General features: G+C 40.9%; 1 pseudogene; it reads right to left on the bottom strand.

The window, feature by feature from the left end:
* LOC149219410 (subtilisin-like protease SBT2.6) overlaps window positions 1-20,991 on the bottom strand; it is a 117,040-nt pseudogene extending 96,049 nt beyond the window's left edge.
* Between the last annotated feature and the right edge of the window lie 2,506 nt (window positions 20,992-23,497).

Below are 23,497 nucleotides of genomic sequence, written 5' to 3'. Positions count from 1 at the left end.
TTTTCGTTGCATGAGGACATGCAACATATTGAGTGTGCGGGTATGTTGGGCCATGAATACGACCACTTTGTAACACTTATTTCATCCTTTTTTACTCTTCTCTATTATATCATCTATTATAATTTATCATTTAAATCCATTTTATAAATAATTTATGCTCTCATGGATGAATATTATTTATTCTCCTTTATTTCTAATAAATTGATGATTATGCATTATTTTATCAATGATAGTTCTAATAAGTTGGTTATAACATTATTCACCATTTTTAGCCTCCAAAGTAACTTCCAGATTGAAGATTTGATTTTTAAATCTGCCAACTCAAAAATTCGCTGGTTTAAGGAGTGACAGTTTTGCGGTTGAGATTCTGAGCAAATGAAGACGAATTTGAGAAATCCGGAATATGGGTTTTGTCCAGAACGGGCCCAATTAACTTTATTGAAGAACGGTTGGCCAAAATTCAGCTTGTACAGAGAGAAAAGTAGGGTTCTTTGAGCACGACCAACTTAGAAATTCGCTGGTTTAAGAAGTGACAGTTTTGCGGTTGAGATTCTGAGCAAATGAAGACGAATTTGAGAAATCCGGAACATGGGTTTTGTCCAGAACGGACCCAATTAACTTTTTGAAAGAACAGTTTGCCAAAATTCGGCTTGTACAGAGAGAAATGTAGGGTTATTTGAGCACGATTTTCTCAGATTTGCAGTTGCGGCCGTCCTCCAAATCTCAGCTGCAAAGCCAAATTCGCCTTGTTCTTGTTGATCAAATGGTTAGAAGCAGACCCATTTTGTAATAGGAATCATGTTTTACTTATCCTTATTGTAACTTCTCTCTGATCTCTCTCTATTTAAATGAAAACAGAGATCAGAGATGATGATGATTTGGGGGAGACTTCAGGATGACTTTGGGGATTCGAATGATGGCGAATTGATGATTTGAATTAGAGATTCAGAAGCAAGGATTCATGATAAGATAGGAGGAAGGAAGGATTGTTTCATGTTGTAAGTCTCAAAGCTTCAACTATTGTAATGATTTCACTATTTAATGACTAATACATAATTTGGGCGTTGTTGTTCACTCTTTTCCTTCTGAAGTAACCCAGCAGCGTCCGCTGGCGGCTAAGGGCCCAGCCTCTGGTGGAGTACGCTGCTGCTGCTACTGTATATTATATTCTTTTGTTTTATGCGTGGTTTGCTTACCAGTTTTATTTGGTAATCTGATATGTTATGTTATTTTACATCACAGCTCCGTTACATTTGATTTACTGAGTAATATCATTTCTGAAGACAGAACCGTTATATTAAATTTGCAACGCATTTCTGTTTCTTTAAGTGCTGATATAAATGTTTTTTACAGGATACCATTGCTATTCAATTATGGAATGACTGTGTTGTAACATTTGACCATTGGTATTATTGAATTCATCTTAGAAATTATATTTCCTTGCGATTGTTGAATCTATGAACGTTGCTGTTACATTCTAAAAGATAATCGTATTATTTATAACTAAGACTGACAAGTGGATTACCAAGATCAGATTACTATATTAGCGTGTTGCGTGTATATATGATTGATCCCTGCTGTTCCATAAAGTATATTCCATCCAGTTTGCTTGAGGAGTGAAGAGTGTTATTTCATAGCAGAGTGTGAGTAAGTTGGTTCTAACTCGTGAGATTTAGTTCTTTTGATTGCTGTTTCATTTACTGTTGTTCTATTTACTGCTGTTCTATTTCCTTTTGCTATTTCATTTTACTTGCTGCCATTCCATTTTCTTGCATTTACTGCTTTGGTGTGAGAGAAGGTCTAAGGCTGTAGTGAGCCAGCAAGTCGCTGCTTAGCTCCCAGACCTATGGTCCATGCTCTAATTTCCTTTCCATCAGTTTCTAGAGGGATGGGTTATCACTTCCGCACCCTTGACTGATAAACTGTCTTGTGTGCTTTTATCCTTTTAAAGTAATTTAGTCATAGTTTGCTCAGTGAATAGTTGTTGTATCCTCAATTGATGTTTGCTGAGTGAATAGTTGGATTTCAGAGCATTTGAGTTTATGTTATTGTTAGATTTCTTTTTCAAGCATTCATTTACTTTTGGGTTTTAAGCACTATACTGCAAAACATTACTCTTAAGTAAATAGCCGCCTCAGACTGAGTACACTCTTGAAATAAAAAGTCGTCCCTGGGTTGACAATTAATGTGAGGTAATTAGGAGTTTAAAAGACACATTTTTATCGCTCCACACAAAGAAGGATCGAGAAAGAGCAAATTGCTCTAACACCACTAATCCGAATTTAAACTGCAATGCAAAAAATTACAGATATAACCACAAATATAGAGATGAAGCATAAATAACACTTCATTTCATTAATATCAGATACTAAAATATGCTTACAAACAGAATGGAAATAAGACTAGCTTGGGTGATGGTAGCTTATCTCTGAGAAGAGATGTGGCATCTACATGCCTCTGAACTGTGTTATAATGAGGCTTGAAGGCCTATTTATCATTGAAAAACAATGGAAAACCCTAAACATGAAAAAACCTAACCCTAGGAGATGAAATGCCAAACTATGGGCCTCGTTGAGGTAAATTGGTACATCAACTTCCCGGGGTTGTAACTTTGGCATATGATCTTCATTTGATTGATACGATTGTAGAAATTTATAGGGTAAGTTCCTCAGATAGAAAACCAAAGGACACTGCTCACAAACTTATCACAGATCAATACACCAGTATTCTTGACGTGGTTAAAACCATCAAAGAGGGAAACAATCCATAGCCTGAGCCAACGCGGTCACTTCAGACAATTAATAAAAGAAATAAAATTTACATAAGCTTCTCTCATGAGTGGCCATCTACCCTCCATGATATTTAAATAGAGATTATGGACCATTTGGGTGCTAAGCCATGGATCAAGTGTCGGTAATACCGAGGATAGAATGAACCATCAGATCACTTCATGTCTAGAACATATCGTGACCTTCAGATTGTAATTTACAAAAGTACATGGTAAAAAAACACACTTTACTTAACTCTACACTAGAGCAATTTATACTTAACTATTTCCTATGTGTCAGAATATCCTAATATCCCCCCTTAAGAACAAATTGGGATAGGATTGAAGGATGTACACATATGACACAATAGGAGAAGGAAGGAGGCATTAGAGCCTATCCCCCCTTAGTGACAACTTCTTGAACTCATACCATAAATTAAAGTTTAGTAAACTTCGTCTCTGTGAGAGCCTTTGTAAAGATGTCTACAACTTGATCATCTGTTGAACAATATTGCACTTCAAGAACATGGTCATGAATGAGCTTTCTAATAAAGTGCATGTGTAGTCCAATGTGTTTTTTGCACTGATGTTGGACTAGATCTTTGCAGATACTGAAATATGCTTACAAACAAAATGGAAAGAAGACTAGCTCGGGTGATGGTAGCTTATCTCCGAGAAGATATGTGGTGTCTACATGCCTTTTAACTGTATTACAATGAGGCTTGAAGACCTATTTATCATTGAGAAACAATGGAAAACCCTAAACATCAAAAAACCTAACCCTAGGAGATGAAACACCAAACTATGGGCCTCATTGAGGTAAATTGGTACATCAACTTCACGGGGTTGTAACTTTGGCATATGATCTTCGTTTGATGCAGACGATAACTCATTAGAAAGATATATTCAAAGGATACAAATGTGAATAGTGAATATCAAGTTAAAAACTCATATTTTCCACAAGTGATTTTTCAAAAAAATGTCATTTAGGGTCTCAAAACAACTTCAGAAGTTCAGGACCCGAAAAAATGCCAAAAATAGTAAACTATGCTACAATTAAGGAAACTGAAAAAATGAAAGAAACAATGGTGGGGGTACAAGTGGAATAGGTGGGTGGCCACCACTATCCACCTGGATCAAGCACAAAGATAAATTAAATATTTTCATTCTAGTCTTACCTTGCGCAGAGTAGTGGAACTTACCCTTTTACTTTCACAAATGCTTTACGTCTGCAAATGTGTTACTTCCACACATAATTTAGCTTTGAACATGTTAGTTATATTTTTCAATTGTAGAGACTTATAAAACAAGCGTATAGACATTTAAATATATTTTTCAAGTTGGCATATGAACTGGCTGTTAAAGAATTAAACATGGCACTGGACTACTTAAATTATGTATGGAGCACAAATGTAATTAAAATAATGGTAACACAACAAAATACAGATATAACCACAAATACAAAGATGCAACAAAAATAACACTTCATTTCATTAATATCAAATAACTCAAATATGTTTACAAACAGAATGGAAATAAACTAGCTCAGGCGATGATAGCTTATCTTTGAGAAAAGATGTGGTGGCTACATGCCTCTTAACTGTGTTACAATGAGGCTCATAGGCATATTTATTATTAAGAAAAAATGAAAAACCCTAAACATCTAAAAACCTAACCCTAGGAGATGAAGTGCCAAAACTATGGGCCTCGTTTGGGTAAATTGGTACATCAACTTCCTGGGGTTCTAACTTTGGCATACAATCTTCGTTTGACGTGCACAATACCATGTTAGAAAGATCTATTCGAGGACTACAAATTTCAGCTACAAACATGAGTTAAAGATTCATGTTTTCTTGTTTTCCAAAAAACGTTGTTTAGGGCCTCAAAATGGCTTTGAAATTTTAGGAGCCAAAAAATTGCCAAAAATAGTAAACTATGCTACAATTAAGGAAACTGAAAACCTAAAAGAAACAGTGGTGGGGGCCCAAGTGGAATAGGTAGGTGGCCACCAATATCCACTTAGTTCAGAAACTCTGTTAAAATGGCTCTTATATCTAACAATTAGTCTACTTCTACACACACACACACACACACACACACACACACGTGCGCGTGCGCATATCAATAACAATGTGGTGGGTACTGTGGAATTTTAAGTGTGTTGGTAGTGTAGGTGAGCACTGGAGAGGATACTTTAACCTCTGCTGAGTAAATATCCTCATAACCCTCTGGTTGAACAAAAATGGATGATAAAGGCACCATGCTGTCATTGTTCAATTAAAATACTTAATTCTATTGTTGCACTGAAATATCAGAAACTCTAGCCACAATGGGTCTATGAGAGAACAATCTATATATTTTTTGCTGAAACTAGTCCTTCTGCATTCGTATCGCTCTAGTATTGAGTTGGGACATATGTATATGTGTGTGTGTGTATTAATACAAGTTTTATATTGTCAGCACCAGGATGACATGTCTTGCAGGATTAGTCCCCCGAAGCTAAAGAAACACATGCTATAGGAGTGTTGGGAAAGATGGTGTCGGGATGACGTGTCTTGGAGGTACCATCCTTGAGGTGCAAGTGGAGCAGGCTGGTGAATTGTAGGGAATTATAGGGTTGGCATGACGTGTCCTAGAAGTCCCACCTTGGAGGCATGTAGAGTAATAGGTGTGGAAGTGTTGGGATGATGTGGGGAATTAGTGCGATGTGTGGTGGTGTCATGCGCTGGTGCTTGGGCATGGATAAAGTCAATGGGGCAGGACCCTATGCGTCGATCATAAGGTGGAGGGTCAATGCCAGATATAGACGATGTGTGCACTCCCCTTGCAGTGACGTTAGTGGGGAGGGCACCCCCCGCACACACCGCTGATCTATTTTTTAGAATCAATAATTGAGATCTTGGCACACCCCTCCTCGTCATGTCAACGCGAGGGTGACCCAACTAATCAGGATCATTGGATATGTTAGTGGATGGCGGGGTCTGCCAGATCGAGTAACGTGGCTAATTTCTATTAGCATGAGACACTATTGGGCAGTGGGACTACCGAGATGCCAAAGCGGAGCAATGTGGATACTTCCTATTGGGTGATGGAGGAGCTCAAGCGAATGGGCCCCAATTTTGTCATTATGCACCCCTAGAGGTTTCGTTGGAATTGGAAACTGCCTCCACGACGTGCCTATGGAAGATTTGGCAAAAGGAGCTTGACCCGCCGAAATAACAATGAGTTGTTGATTTGGCGATCAGTGCTATTCCTTTACCACCCATTTTGAGGGGTGAACCCCCTCATAAACCTCATGCACGTTACTCTATCGGAATAAGTGTGTGATGGTTCCATTATTTAAATATGCAGGGATCCAGTCGGAACTTGCATGATTGTTATGTGACATCAATGGGGACTAGGAAGGCAAGTGACATGGTTGTTTTCCATTAGCGCAAGGGGTGCACATGTGGCATGGGGGCCACCATAGGCATGGTGCCTGCTAATAGAATAGTTGATGATATTATATTGTCAAGAAGAATTTCTCATAAGTAAATAAAGTGTAGCGATGAAGATTTGAATCTGATGCTTAGGTTCAAATGGGGAACCATAAGATTAAGTGAATAAATTAGAACCATTGAAGGGGGATTGATAAGTAAAATGAATATAAAAGACAAATATAATTATTATTATCACATTCTTCTAATAGTACAAGAGGATTTGGATTAATAGTAGCAGCCACCCCATGGGGTAAGATGGGTGTGGTCGTTATAGATAGTATCATAGCATCCAAGTTCAACACTTGGAAAAGATGGGCTCTATCATGGGAAAGTAAATAATTTTTAGAAATTATCTAAACAAATTGTTTAGGTATTACAAGTCGGTCTAATAAATTATTTGCAGGCATAATATGTGGAATTAACCCTGTACTTTATTTAACATGGTAGAAAGCCAAATAGTTTGCATGGTTGGACAAATTAAAAACTGTGCTAATTTGTGAATTTTGCGGACTTGTGTATTATAGTTAATGATTTGTTGTTTTTCTATAATCATGCACTAAATTGGATTGTTTGTTGCAGATGGACCATTATAGTGGCTTGGTAAGAGCATGAACATGGGATTTGTTTTGTTATTTAATTGTTAAATATGCACTAATAGTTGATGTTGCTTGATATATGATGAAATATTGAGTATCATGGGTATACATGGCTATTCTGTCACAATAGAGATATCCATGAAAATTCCCAAAATGCAAGGTTCATGAAAATTATTGTGTTTATTTGTTTATCAGATGGAAAATCTAATAGTGTGTGTGGTTTAAAGCACATCACAAGTAGTATTAGACAAAGGTAAAGAAAAAATGAGGACTGGAATGGTGCATTACAATTCTAATTTGCATACACAGAGGTAACCTAAGATGAGGGCTAGTCATAGAGACATAAGGAACCCTCAATATTTAGAAGAGATTAAAAATGGAGCAAATGGTAGTGGGTCTAGGTAGAGGCATAGGCCTGAAAGTGAGAACACAGTGCAGGTAAATGTATCACTGAGTACCCCAAGAGAAATAGCTAGCACTCATGCGCATCATTCTAGCAGACCATATAGTTCTGTTACTAGAAGGAATCACCATCACTCTCATTATCACCCTTAACATCATTAGGATTGAAAGGAAAATGATTATATTCTTTAGGAATTCAAGAAAGACAAGCCACCCACATTTGATGGGGATATGAAGAAAGGAGAAGAGGATGAAGCTTGGTTTCTTGGCATAAGGAAATTTCAAAATTCATGACTACTCTGAAAATATGAAAGCTAGGATTGCCACCTACATCTTCAAGGGAAAAGCAAACATATGGTGGGAAGATATGAAAAATGTTAGAGGAGATTTTGAGAAGGAATCAACTTGGAAAGAATTTGAGAATCTCTTCAGAGAATAATATCTGTTTAAGCATTCTTATGATAGCAAGGAAAAAGGGTTCTATGAACTCAAGATGGGGCAATTAGCTTATGATGAGTATGTTAATAAGTTATTGGAACTCCTGAGGTATGTTCCCTATCTCAAAGATGAGAAATCCAAGATTCAAAGATTTATTAGTGGGACGCCTTTGGTATTCAGAGATAAAATTGAGTTGTTGGAACCTCAGACTCTAATGAATTCCATTAAGAAGTTGAAGCACTACTATGAACAATCCAAACATAGATAAAACATTAAGGGTACTTATCAAGAAAATAAGAATGCTATTGGCTTAAGAAAAGTTCATAGAAGAGGGAAGGTAAGCCTTCAACCCATGTGAATCAATTCTAGCAGACGATTAATTCTGCTGTTAAGATAAGTATGCAATAGATATCACTAGAGTAGGTCAAGCTTGCAAGACGAGTGCCATTAAAGTGTTGGACATGCGGTGAAAACCACCGGAAAATAGATTGTCCAAACAAGCAAAATGTCAGACCAAAGATTTATAGTGTTAAGTAGGCTTGCACAGTGGGTGATGTAGCTCAAAGTCTACCCAAAATTTATGCATTAGTAGACAACCACGAGGCAAACCACTAGGCATTCATCACTGAGATGGAATGTAAGTTGTGTGATCAAATTGTTTCCATTCTAATTGATCTAGGTTCTAATTACAACTATATTAGCCACGAGCTTGTTGAAGAATGTGATTTGGGTAAGTAATTGCATGAAGAACCGTGGTTGGTTCAACTGGAAGTTGGAAAAAAAATAGAGATCAAGCATTCAGTGAGATCATGTACATTTAAGCTTAGTGGTATGCCTACAATAGGACACTTAAATATATTACCATTGGGTGCATACAACATATTATTGGGCATGGATTTGTTGTATCTACACAAGACCAAAGTGGATTATTTTGAAAAGGAAATTGAATGCTTAGATGAACAAGGAAAAAGAAGGGTTTTTCAGGGTACGAAAAAGCCTACTTCAATAACGTTGATCACAGCCATGCAAGCCAAGCGTAGTAGCAGAAGAGGATGCATGTTGTTTTTAGTGTAAATACATAGTGATTAGAGAGATGACAGTGATGCTAAGAATGAAGAAAATGAACTACTGAAAAATGTACCTTTCTATGCAGTAGTATGCAGATGTGTTTTCAATAGAGGTTCCTGTATTACCTCCTCACTTAGAGGCATATTTCTCTATTTAGTTGGTACTCGTGGAAACACCATCATCTAAGGCACCATACATGATGAGTACCCTTGATATAGTAGAGCTAAAGTTGCAACCAAAAGCGACGTTGGACAAGGGATACGTAACGCCAGGTCTGTCCCCATGGGAAACACTCATATTGTTTGAAAATAATAAAGATGTAATCGTGAGATTATGCATTGATTACAAGCAATTAAAAAAAGTGACCATAAATATTAGGTACCCATATCCAAGACTTGATGATCTCTTTGATCAATTGAGAGGACTAGTAGTGTTCTCCGAGATTGACTTAGAGGTCAGGATATCATCAAGTAAGGATCAAGGAGGAGGACATTCATAAGGATGCTTTTAGGACAAGGTATGGGCACTATGAGTTTGTAGTAGTACCATTTGGACTTACTAATGCCTCTACCATGTTCACATGCTTAATGAAAAGTGTGTTGCGTCCGTATTTGGACAAGTTTGTCTTTGTATTTGTTGATGAAATATTAGTGTGCTAAAAGACCAAGGAAGAGCTTGAAAATAATTTCGCTAAAATACTACAATTTATGAGGGAGAACAAGCTCTATGAAAGTCTCAACAAGTGTGACTTCTTCTAGTCACAGACACACCATTTGGGGAATATTGTTGCAAAAGGATTGATATTAGTTGATCCTGAAAAGATCAAAGCAGAATGCAGTGGCCGATGCTAAAGAATTTGAATGAGGTAATATCATTCATGGGATTGGCAGGTTACTACAGGATACTGATACAAAAAATCTCCAAGATATGCCATCCTATCAAATACTTACAGAGAAAAGGAAATAAATTTGAGTGGATAGCTCAGTGTGCATAAATTTTTAAGAAACTGAAGCAGTTTCTCATGACTGAACTAGTGTTGAGGATTGCAAATCCTGAAAAGGATTTTGTGGTATGCACAAATTCTTGTAAGGAAGGGCTCGGTGGAGTCTTGATGCATGAAGGGAAAGTAGTGTGTTACAAGTCCATGAAATTAAATGAACATAAGGTAAACTATGTCACTCATGATCTAGAGTTTGCTGTCATTATTTATGCATTGAATATGTGGAGGAATTACCTCCTTGGCAGAAAAATTACACTTATAATAGATAATAGAGGGCTCAAGTATTTGTTTGAGAAACCTGTGTTTAATGCAAGACACGCTAGATGGCTGACCATTCTTAGTGAGTTTGATTTTAAGATTAAGTACATCAAAGAAAGTAGAACAGGGTTGCTGATGCACTTAACAGAAGGAATCAAGTGAATAACTTAACAACCATAATCTCTCACAAATTGGACATAGTAGAAAGGGTAAAGAATGCAAAACAACACGACGAAAAATATCAATAGATGAGAGAAAAGTTGTTACAAGGTGGTGAGGATGAGGAATATCACCTCACTGATGATGGCCAAATCAGGTTCAAAAATATAATTTATGTGTCAAATAATGAAGAATTGAAGAGGCTCATAATGAAAGAATTTCATGTCAAGCCTTATTTAGGTCATCTAGGGTATCAAAAGACCCTTATAGACATTAAAAGGTCATTATTATTCGCCAAACTTGGAGAAAGAAGTTGTTGATTTTTTGGTTAAATGTATAGAATGTTAGCAAGTGAAGGCCAAATGAAATCATCCAGCAGGCCTATTGCAACCTATTCACATTCTAGAATGGAAGTGGGAGGTAATTTCTTTGGACTTTATTATATGTTTTCCTAGAACCTTTAGGAAACATGATGCAATTTTAGTGGTGATTGAAAATTTGAGCAAGGTGGCTCATTTTATGGCTGTGAAATCCACTAATTTAGTTAATGGGGTGGATAAAAGAAATTGTGAGGCTGCATGGTATCCCCAAGAAAATTATTTCAGTCCAAGATGCTAAGTTCACTTCAAGATTTTGGAAGGAACTATTTACAGGATTGGGCAAATAATTTTCATTTAGTAAAACATCTCATCCACAATCATATGGGAAAATAGAGAGGACAAATAGGATCCTTGAAGATATGTTGAGGATGTATGTAATGCATCAGCCCGAGAAGTTGCAATATTCCCATTAGATAGAGTGTTCAAGTTAACAAAGTACATATTGGGCTTGATATGCTCAAGGAATTGGAGCAGCAAATTGAAGTCATAAAGTAGAACTTAAAGATGGCACATGATAGGTAGAAACATTATGCAGATCAATAGAGGGTGCCTAAAGAGTTCCAAGTTGGGGAACATGCTTACTTAAGAATTTAACCCAAGAGGAGTTCCTTAAGGATTGGGTCATGTGCCAAGTTGGCACCATGGTATTGTGGGACTTTTGAAATCCTTGAAATGATTGGACTAGTGACCTTTAGGATGACTTTACATCGTTAAGTTAAAGTTCATGATGTTTTATGTGTTTCTTTGGTTAAAAGATATGTGAGGGATTTTAATCATGTGATTTATTGGTCTATGATATAGGTGGAACCATAGGGAGATTTACAACCAGAGCCATTGTGAATTCTAGACTGAAGGAGTCTCATGCTTTAGAATTGAGCCATAAAGAAAGTCAAAGTGCAGTGGAGGCACTTTGCGCCCAAGGAAGTCTCTTGGGAAATGGCTAATGTGTTGGGAGCGAGATCCCCCAAGGGAATTTTTGGGGCTAAAAGCCCATGTTTAAGTCAATTTTTGTAATATAATTGTAAAGACTCCCCATTTTGTGGTTGCAGAGTGTGAAGGTATTACGGGTCAAAAAGGGTAGTCCGTCCTTAGTTCTGTAAGGTAAAGTTGGCTGTAACAGAACTACCCATGGTTCGCAGAACATGGGATTGTATAAAAAGAGCTAAGCTCTAAGTAGTTTAAGGAGAAGAGACAATGGTAGATCATGTAATGGAGTGATAGCTCTGAAGAAGAAGTCTAAGTATTGAGTTGTAGCATAGCTAGAGGCTCTATAGCTGAGTGCACAGAGGCCTAGGGTAGAAGTCCGCAGCTGAGTGTGCAGACCCTTGCAGCTGTGTGCACAGGGTGGACAGAGTCTGTAACCACTTGGAAGATATTAATAAAGAGAGATATTCTACAATTTCTTTGTCTTTGTTCTGTTGATACATCTGGATAATTTATGTATGAATTTCCTTTGTTGTGCTTATATGATGCGCAAAAGACTGCAACTACATTAATTAATTGGACATATTTAAGAATATCTAGTTACACGGTGTTAACTATAATTGTTTGATAAGATAATCGAATCACTTAGATTAATTGGGGAAGTTGTATGACACACTGCCCTAGTAGCATGAAAGTACATGAGTAACAGGTTAGGGCTATGTGAAGGTCGATTGTACCCTTTCGTGGAGGTATTGAAGGCTAGAATAGAGGGCTAGTCTTGCAAGCCCTAGAGTAAAGTGACTTGTGTGAAGGTAGGGATAGAAGGAATCAACGACATCACAACCATCTCTGGGTGCAGAAACTTTGTTCTAGCACCCCCCCATACTGCTTCGGGTGAGACTTCGGTCCACACTCTGTGGGCTGATGCCAAAAGGGCCAATAGTGTAGGGATTTGTTTGGCTAATTAACGCTGAACCTGGGTCAGGCCCCCTCAAGCCAACAAATGGTTTCGTTGCCAAGACTGGAATCTGCATAAGAGATGTGTGATGTCGTATCACTGGAATCCAACTAAGAAGGAGGTTGGAGACTAGTTGGGTAGAAAGATCCATGAATTCGTGGCACAAGAGAACAAAAACTTGCAATTGACAAAGGAACAGTGGTTGGACAGATACCTGTATACAGAGATCCACGAGATCTTTTTCTCCTCCTTTCCTATTGAGCTATACGAGTGGATCACGAAGCTAGCAGATAGCCAAGGAAGGTGGAAACTTGATGGTCCTATTGTGTGGATCCCGGAGCTAGTGCGAAGGTTGGAATCATTGGAGGATAAGATCACCCGTGCTGTCGATCATTGGTTTGATCGCATCATAGGAGGATTTGTGACTAAATTCACGGTCAACACCTCAGTTAGCTATAGCGAGGCGGAGCGGTGTTTTTTCAAAGGATCATGAGGTAAGTACATAAAATCTTTGAATACCTGGATTAAAATGCTATTGTGCAAAAAACGGGTTATGCAGCTACCTTGATGTTCGAGACTACGCGAAGCAGAAAAACTTACAGGAATGAAGGAAAAAAGGGTTCAGAGTATAGTCCCTTGATTTCACCTTCGCTAGGTGACGAAGAAGGGATAGTGAAGGTTTCTCCGTGAAGTACTATTCAGTTAATAATACAGGGATTCCCACAAATACCACCTCTGCCCACACGACCTCCAACTTCACCCGTACCACCTCCACCTCCACTGCAGTTTAGTATGGCAAATACAATGAAGTTGCCTTTGTTCAAAGGCTTGGGGAATGAGGACACAGACCAATTTTGGTTTGTTGTGAGGGCTGTATGGGAAGCTCAAGGTGTTATAGATGATCATATAATGAAGGTGACACTGGTTAGTGCTCTGCAAGATCATGCGCTAACCTGATATATTAAATACTCTAATGATAACCCAAATGCTGGAGTAGCAGACATCCAAGCAGCACTGAATAGAGAATTTAGTAGGCCTAAATTTGAGGCATATTCGATTGTGGGATTTAAAGAGATTGCGATGAAACCAGGCGAGATTCCTTGGGAACTAGATCAGAGGTTGAAATGTACAATCCATGAAGCCAACATGAATTTGACAGATGGACAACATCACGAGTGGTTTGTAGCTTTGTTACTACCACACTTAAGGAGTGTGTTGTCACAACAGAAGATAAAAACTTAGGCATAGGCCTTGGAGATTTTCATGAGTTTACATGAAACCCTAATGCAAGATCCAAATCTAGGATTTCAGTAGATCCATGCATAGCTGAACAATCTATGCCTTGAGATGCAAAGTCTGAAGCAGGATAGGATGGTTCGACCAGAGGTAAATGAGGAGGTATGGTGGTTGAAATGCAAGAGTCAGGGTCATGACAAAGACCATTGCCCAGTCTTTGCAAACTATATTGCAGGAGGAGGATTGATGCCTTAAAGGCCAGAAGCTCAAGCAGGACCTAGCGCGGGGCCTGAATTATGGTGCGATATCTGTTAATTAGCTAGAAAACATGCCACAGATACCTGTCACTTGCTATAGAAGTTTGTATAGGAACCGCAAAAACTATTCCGCAACTTTTGTAGGTCGGTAGGGCATGATGAGCATACTTGCAGGAGCTATGAACTAATGATGGATAGAACTCCTGCCTATAGGGTTCAGGGTAAAATGTGACCCCTTGACCCGAGCGCATGGATGGCACGAACAGGATTTCTGGGGTGCGGATGAGGCGGAGGCAGAGGAGGACCTGGCAGAGGTCAAGGACAGTTGATTTTCTACAATTGCGGAGGACCAGGACACTATGTCCATGATTACACTAATCCAACATGTCCATCATGCAAGTATTTCACACTGTTTGATCATGAAACAGAAGACTGTCCTACGATGATACCTAGGATACATGAAAAAGGGGCACTACCACCTCCGCCGACTCAAAACTTGTAGATGATGAGATCTGAGCCACTTGAGGAATATCCAAACGTAAATATAGTGCTGAGAAGTGGGATCGCAACAGGAGATGACAAGGGGAAAAAAACCAGAAGACAATACATGGGTTCGCAAAGCTCCGAATAAGGAGGCTGAGTTCGATTTGGAGTACGCATGCGAAACCTTCATGGAAGCTAAGAAGAGATTTGCTGAGGCCTCCACCTCAAGAAGCAAGGATAAGCCTGAGCAGGAGATGGACCCCTCTATGCTCACCACTTTCCTAGAGACCTGCATGAAGTTATTGCGCGATAGTAATGCTATGAAAGGGTTACAAGAACTCATCAATAGATGCATTGGAACCACGCTAGGTGAGGTGTGCATAGATGGGATGGGAGATGAGACTGACCATGTAGATAGGAGAGTATGAAATGGATCAGGTTATTTTGGACCTGGGGTCAAAAGCGAACGTCCTACTGAAGCGGAATTGGGAACGAATGGGGATACCTGCATTACAATGGTCTCTGATTCAGCTAAGGATGGCGAATCAGTAGAAGATCATCCCCATGGAGCGGGTACAGGGGGTGATTGTGGATATTGAGGGAGTGAGTGCATTGGCTGATTTTGAAGTAATAGAGATAGTGGATGATAGTAATCCCTATCCTGTGCTCCAGGGAATTGAATGGGCTACTGATATGAATGGGGTAATCAATCTAAAGAAGTGAAAAATGATCTTTGAGAAGAAATCGCTACGTGTAATAGTACCCCTTGATCCTACTGAAGGATCGTGCTATATTGAACCAGTCTGCGATTATGAGAGTGATGATGACCTGGACTGTATCTATAAGATAATAGCGTGAGACCAAGATTGGGTGAATCCCACTGCGGATGGGCGGATTACATGGGATCGCGAGAGTTCCTGCACTTTGGACTCCGATGAAGAAATAGAATGCTAGCAGAATCGGTTACATGAAGTAACTACGTTGAATTGCAACATGATGACCTGATCACTGTGTTGTGTGTCATCAGAGGTAAGAAATCTGCCTACTTATGATGGTTTGAATGAGGTAGATATCTTTTTGGATGCATTTGAAAGGGAGGTAACAGAAAAGCAGCACTTCCATGCGTTGCATTGGGCACTGCGCGCTACGCCCGAAAGATGGTGGGGTACGCATAAGGGAAGCTTTTATGGTTGGCACGAATGTAGGAGGATGATGAGAACATGATTTGGGAAGCCTAAGATGCGACTGACAAACAAGTATGATGGACAGGATGATCCACGTGTGCATTTGGCCAAATGGACCCAGGCTTATGGAGAAAAGCCCCAACCTGAGTGGGTGCACTTGTTCTGTCATACCTTGGATGTGGTCCTGATGAATTGGTACGTAGAAATAGAGCTCTGCCATGGGACAAGTGAATGGGATATCTTGTGCAAAGGATTCATGATGACATTCAGTTTTGAGGATGGGTTTGACAGTATTGATGAAGTGCTACAAGAGGTGAAAGCAACAATCTTTAGGATACCACAGGATCCTTTAGACCCGATTCAGCCTGAATGGGCTACTCAGCTGAGTTGCACGCTAGAATGTTATAAAGTAACTACCGAAGAAGAGGATGAGGATTTGTGGAAGATTAACATTCCAGAAACAGAAGGTCATCACAAGGTTCAAGAACTGTAGATTGAGAACCCTGATATAACCGCACTATTGAAACTGAAACAAGTAAACATTGGTACTAAGGCAGAACCCAAATTAGTGAAGATTGGAGACTACTGGGACAACGTGACTGTGGATAAGGTTGCTGAATTGCTCCATGAATAACAGGATTTATTCCCTACCATGTTTACAGATCTGAAAGGGATAATCAGGGACCTAGGAATGATGACGCTCATGTTAAAGCCGGACGCGAAGCTAGTTAAGCAAAGGCCTTACTATGTCAATCCAAAATATAAGGAGAAGGTATGCTTAGAGCTAGACAAGATGCTTGTGGTAGGCATCATTGAGCCTGTGGAAGAATCTGATTGGGTAAGTCCAATGGTGGTATAGGAAAAGAAGCAGAAGGATGAAATAAGGATATGTGTGGATCTCAGGAAGCTGAATGACACTTGTGTACATGATCCTTTCCCGAATCTGTTCACTGATGAAGTGTTGGACAATGTAGGTGGCCATGAAGCATATTCCTTCACTGATGGGTTCTCTGGGTACCACCAAATCAAAATCGCACCGAAGGATAGGAGCAAGACAACCTTCGCGATTGAATGGGATTGATTTCAGTACACTGTAATTCCATTTGGATTGAAGAATGCATTTACGATCTTCTCGCGTGTAGTTATTCATAAGTTCCCGGAAGTATATTTTGATGACTAGACTGTGTTTAGGTTGGTTAAGCACCATGTGGCAAGCTTGTGCCTGATGTTGGATACCTACTGAAGATACCAGATCACGCTCAATCTCAAGAAGTGTCTATTTTGTGTTCCTTTTGGGAACCTATTGGGGCATGTGGTTTACAGACAGGGACTGATGTTAGACCTCGTGAAGATCGTAGTGATACTAAACTTGGAAGCGCCAAGGAGTGTAAAGAAATTGCCCGCTACTCTAGGACATACACGATATTGCAGAAATTTTATCAAAGGCTACGCCCAGATCTCTGTGCCTATGGAGAAATTGTTGAAGAAGGACATCACGTTCTACTGGAATGATGACTGTAAGAAGAGCTTGGATATATTGAAAGAAAAGAGGGTTACCATGCCAATTCTAGTCTTCCAAGACTGGAAGAAATAGTTTCATGTACATGTCAATGTGCCATGTATATTGCTGGGAGAAATACTAACACAGGCTGGCAGAGAAGGCTTGGACCATCCTATCGCGTTCGCAAGTCAAAGATTATCCAAAGCGGAGAAGAAATATTCCACCACTAAGCGCGAAGGGATAGCTATGGTGTATGCACTCCAGAAGTATAGGAACTACTTGCTGGGAGGCCATTTTAAGATGCATACGGATCACTCCACGCCGAAGTACCTGGTTAATAAGCCTATGTTGGGAGGGAGAATCTATAGGTGGCTCTTATTATTCTAGAAATACAATTTTGAAGTTGTTGTGAAGCTTGGACGATTGAATGCGGGACCAAACCATCTGTCGTGCATCAAAACAGGGGAGGAACCCACTAACTTGGAGGAAGGATTGCTTGACACGCAACTATTTTTAGTGTGCATCGTGGATGGTCATTTCAGGATATAATACACTTCCTAACAATAGGAATTGCACTAGAAGGATACACTGTCCAACAAAAGAAGGAATTAGTGGTGCACGTGGTAGATTTCTCTATCATTGCTAGGCATATGTACAAAATGGGGATTGATGAGATATTGCGATGGTATGTACATGAGTTTGAAAGAAGCAACATCCTCGTAGATGCTCATGGGGGTGTCACGGGAGGACATTATGAAGGGAAAGAAACCACATAGAAGATTCTATGCACAGGGTTGTGGTGTCCAACCCTTCATCAAGGCTCAAAAGCATATTGCAAGGAGTGCGATGTGTGTTAAAGGACTGGAAGGCCATCGCAGAGGGATGAAATGCCTTTGAATCCATGAATGACATTGCAACCCTTTGAGAAGTGGGCGATAGATTTTGTGGGACCTATTCAACCATAAGGAAAGATGGGAGCAAGGTATATTATCACCGCGACGGAGTATTTGACTCATTGGGCATAGGCACAACCTATGAAGGATTACACAGGTTCGATTGCTGCAAAGTTCCTCTTTGAGCATGTGCTGACGCGATTTGGTTGTCCAAAGATCTAGATGAGTGATTGCGGTACACACTTCTTGAATGAGATGATCAGTGCAATGACGGGGGAATTTCAACTATACCACCAGAAGAGTATGCCGTATCAACTATAGGCTAATGGGACGGTGCAAGCGTTCAAAAATGTGCTTGAAAACATGCTGACCAAGGTTTGTAATTCTAAGCGAAGTGATTGGGACCTACGCATACATGCAATACTATGGGCTTATCAAATGACATGCAAGATGTTGACTGGACAAACCCCTTTTAGGCTTGTCTATGGTGTGGAAGCAATAATGCCTATGGAATACATTGTACCTAGTCTATGTGTAGTAGTGCTCACATGTGTGATGGACCGCAGAGCCCTAGAAGAAAGGCTCGCCCAGCTGAATGAACTGGAGGAAGAAAGATTGTTAGCTAGATTTCACGAGCAGGTCCAAAAGTAGTGTGAAGAAGCATGGCATAATCGACACATCAAGCTGTGAACATTTAAGGTAAATGACATGGTTTTGTTATATGATAGTAAGTTTGATAAATTTCCATGGAAGTTCAGGATGCACAGGTTAGGGCCTCATGTTATTAAGGAGATTACTGACGGAGGGGTGGTACAACAGGTCAAATTAAATGGAGAACCCTTTCCAGGAAAGGTGAATGGTAGTCACTTGAAGCCATACATCGGTGGTCCGACCATGTGACTAAATGAAGGTAGCACAATATTAGCGCTCTAGGCAGCTGAAAGGAGGCGCAGGACTATAAAATACACTGCCCAGGTTGGGGAGCTGTGCGATTGGAAAATGGTGCAAAGCAAGGACGTGTCACTGGGTCCACAACAACACAGACGGACTTGTGCTACCCAGGGAGAAATCACGCAGGTCAGCCAGAAACTGACCATTAAAGTCATTATTCTTGAAAAGACGGCAGAAGTGAGGCCAAGTGGAGTGGGTGGCCAGCATTTAAGATGAAATTTATGGCTTAGATCCTTGAAAATTTGTTGCCAATCCAACATTAATGAACCGATTTTGGGGAGAATGGTCGGATTTGAATTCGAAATGCCCTATCAATTACAAGTGTTGTCCAGCAAAAAACACTTGGCATTTTGAGAATTGGGTTGTTGCGCTCTTAGGTGCTCATGAACTGTGAATTCTTTCAAGATCTGGTAAAGAGTCCAGCATTTGAACAATTGTCAAAGGAGACACAAAACTAGTGAATAGCACCACATCGACACGCACAGAAGCTATGAACACTAAAGAAGTGGCAGCCAAGGATAATGTGCAGGAAATCGATATGGAGGACGAAGTAGTTGCTCCAGAAGTAGCTGAGAACACCGAGACTGAAGCCAACCGCAACCAAGGAGACCGTGAAGGATAAGAAGGGAAATCCGCTTGCCATATCGATGCATGCGTCACCAAGGAGAAACCCACCAAAGCCCACTGCACATGAGAAGGGCAAGGCAATTAACCTAGAGTCAGAGGAGGAGGACATCAAAGACATCTAGGTGGATGATGACGATGTGGGGGTTGAAGTAGAGGAGGTTGGAATCCAAGGTGCAGACCCTATTACATGGTTGTTGGAGTATGTCCCTCCACGCCAGCCTAAGTCCAAGGTCCCAAAGGACATTGATGAGAGTAAGACTCTCCTGCAAACCCCTCTTCTACCGGATGAAATTACTTTCAACAGTCCACTCTTGGCCCGAGTGCCGATACTGAAGCTTGATGATTGGGACTTAGTGGACCACGTGAAGTTCCACACCTAGCAACCGAGCAGCTGATGCATCCCATCATAGACACTATATGGGAATGACCATGTTGGAGCCGAGGAGGTGGCTCAAGGGGGTAGAGAAGGTAGGATTGCTAAACCTACTCTAGGTGCCGCACTATAACTACACCCCAGTGATAGTTTTTTCATCAAGCAACTACTGTTCTTGGTGCATGATGGGTGTATGTGGCTAGAGGAGCCGATACCTATCACAGATATGTTAATCCACCGAATAATGTGCCTGCCATATATAGGAAAAAATCCAGCTATGATCTTTGGTAGCAAGGGTGGTGAGCAGGCACTCACAGAGTCAATGAAGGAGAAATTAAAGCTAGTGAAGAAGCCACACGGGTAGGCTATCTCTAGCATCTGTGACCCCATTTTGAAGATATCAACATAGATCCTTGCAGGGAAGGTGATGCGAAAGTGTCACACCAATGAGATGTTGGCACCTATTGTCACGCTTGCATAGTAGTGAGCAGAAGTGTCGCGCCAATGAGGTGCTAGTGCCTATCGTCTCCCTCGTACAACAGTGCGCCAAAGAATTTCAGTTTAACTGGTCAGACAACCTTCATAGAGAGTTCCTGGCAAACTGTCGCAAAGTGCAAGAGCAAAGAAAGACCTTCCACTACACGTGGCTCTTGTTGTTGATTGTGCTAGTAGCATGGGATCTACCAGAGGAGAGCCAGTTCCCTTCGGTCATGCCAAACCTTCTTGAAGCAGTGAAGTACACTTCGTTGTGGGCGACCAAGGACGTGGAGCGAGTTCAGGATAGTAAGATCTTCTGGATCTTGATGGAAGTGAATATCAGGATGCCTATCAATCACAAGTTGCAATTGTTGCCCATGATATATGCTAACCTGCAGAGCTATACCAAGTTTAAAGTTGATTTCCACTGAATATCAATTAGGGTGTGGAAGGACCCTACACAGAAGTGGTATGATTTGTCGTACCTAGTAACAGATGATGCCATTGATGCGGTGCTTGATAAATGGCCGGTGGAGTGGTGCACTACCACAAACTTGGCAGTGGGTGGAAGCAAGTCCATTGCATAGAAGAAGAAGGAAGAGGCCAAGTTGAAGATGGCGCAGCTAGTTGAAAGAGGAAAAAGGAGGCCTCTGACAAATCCTAGGCGGAACATGCTGGAAAGGAGGTAGGAAAACAGACAGGTCAAACAGAGTGAGGCTCTGACAAAGGGATGTGGTCGCCTTCACTTGAGATTGAAGATGAAGACACAGAGCAACATGGCGTAGACCCTCTGGATACGTCCACCCTCATTAAGTGCCTGAGAGAGCTGGAGAAGGGAGGGTCGAGAAAGAAATCCAAAGTGACCAAGACCTTGCTGGACCCTATCACATTGATGGAGGGTGACTCATATGACATCGATGATGCAGTCAAAGATGTCACCGCGGAGGCCTTGCAACAGTTTGAAAAGCAACAACAGATCATCCTAGGGCCATCTAGACTGGGCTGCAGGAGTTGTAGACCCACTCATTGCAAGTTGGTATGGTGTCTACCAACTTTTCTATCAGCACATTAGAAACTGTCGTTATGCTGTGCATGAAGCCTTCTAGTGCGCTAGTGCTATCAGATGGAGCACTGACAACAGAAAATGAGGCTGACAGGCCCACTGTCAGTGCATTGAAGGGAGTTGGGCTGAACCTGGCAGTGCTTCCATGCGAAGCACTCCACCTCTTACAGGATGGAGTAATTGCAGAGATGAGAGCCTGTGAGCACTACATTGTCTAGGTGATCAACGAACAGAGGATAAACAATGAACACATGGCTCTATAGAGAAATGTTGCCATCGCCATTGAGGCCGAGGCGACCAACCAGAGCAAGAAGATCATGCAGGTTGTGGAGGAGGCATGCAAAATGGTCCTAGAGTTGGCCATTCCAGAGGAGGAGCGAGTCGAGGTCCGCATGCACAAATTGGTCATAGGGGTGCGCGACACTCGAACAGAGATGGCGCGGGTTGAGTTGGAGCTGAACCTACATATTATAGAGCTCCAATTGAGGGCCTAGCCGTCAGCACTGCCAGAGGTAAAGGAATAATGGATGGTCACTATCACAGAAGCAGTCAGGGTGGTGGAGAGTGCAGTGGTAGACTGCACACAGTTGTTCGAGTAATCATTTGAGGTCCTGACTAGTTTGCAGGAGGACCCAAACATCCAAAGGCTAGAGACAGAAGCACATGAACTCCAACAATGCTATGATGAAGTTAAGGGCACAGAGTGAGTTTTCATGCTGACAAAGAGGTTAACCAAGCTACAAGAAGCCAAGCAGCGGAAGGAATAGGTGGATGCAGCACTGCACAAGGAAGTAGTGTTGAAGGCACAACTAAATCCCTGGTTGGAGGAAGCTTAAGCAGTCACAGGAAACATTGAAGGCAAGATTGCGACTCTACAATGACACAACAAAAGCTTTAGGCTGAGAACGTAGGAGCAGTAATCGAGAGGACAATTGAAGATGTGAAGCAGGCAGCAGCTCAATGCATGACCAAAGTTGCAGTCATCCGGGTCAAGCTGGACAGGCTTCACGCAAAGATCTCTGTGCCTACCGAGTGACTCAAGGGCGAGTCACAATGTTTATGTTGGGGGCCTATTGGGAGCGGGATCCCCCAAGGGCAGTTTTGGGACCAAAAGTCCATGTTTAAGTCAATTTTTGTAATATAACTGTAAAGACTTCGCATTTTGTGGTTGCGGAGTGCGAAGGTATTATGGGTCAAAAAGGGTAGTCCGCCCTTAGTTATGTAAGGTAAAGTCAGTTGTAAGAGACCTACCCATGGTCCACGGACCATGGGATTGTATAAAAAAGAGCTAAGCTCTAAGTAGTTTAAGGAGAAGATACAATGGTAGATCATGTAATGGTGTGATAGCTCTGAAGAAGAAGTCTAAGTCATGAGTCGTAGTGTAGGTAGAGGCTCTGAAACTGAGTGTGCAGATGCCTAGGGTAGAAGTCCGCAGCTGAGTGCGGACCCTTGTAGCTGTGTGCATAGGGTGGATAGAGTCTGTAACCACTTGGAATATATTAATAAAGAGAGATATTCTACAATTTCTTTGTCTTTGTTCTATTGATACATCTCGATATTTTATGTATGAATTTCCTTTATTGTTCTTATATGATTCGTGAAAGACAACAATTAAATTAGTTAATTGGACACATTTACAAATATTTGGTTATGCGGGGTTAACTATAATTGATTGACAAGATAAGCAAATCACTTAGATTAATTGGGGAAGTTGTACGACACGCTGCCCTAGCAGTGCGAAAGTACCTGAGTAGCAAGTTAGGGCTACGCGAAGGTCAATTTTACCCTTTCGCAGAGGTTTCGAAGGTTGGAATAGAGGGCTAGTCTTGCAAGCCCTAGAGCAAAGCGACCTGCTCAAATGTACGAATAGAAGGAATCAATGACATCACAACCATCTCAGGGTGTGGAAACTTGGTTCCAACACCCCCCCATACTGCTTTGGGTGAGACTTCAGTTTGGGCTTCACGGGCTGATGCTGAAAGGGCCAGTACTGTATGGATTTTTTTGGCTAATTAATGTTGAA

The sequence above is a fragment of the Pinus tabuliformis genome, chromosome Q (genome assembly GCF_031772625.1).
Source record: "Pinus tabuliformis cultivar Carrire ecotype Pingquan chromosome Q, CPIR1, whole genome shotgun sequence".
Taxonomy (NCBI): domain Eukaryota; kingdom Viridiplantae; phylum Streptophyta; class Pinopsida; order Pinales; family Pinaceae; genus Pinus; species Pinus tabuliformis.
The sequence above is the reverse complement of the archived record's forward strand: the minus strand, read 5'-3'. Positions and strand labels throughout refer to the sequence as shown.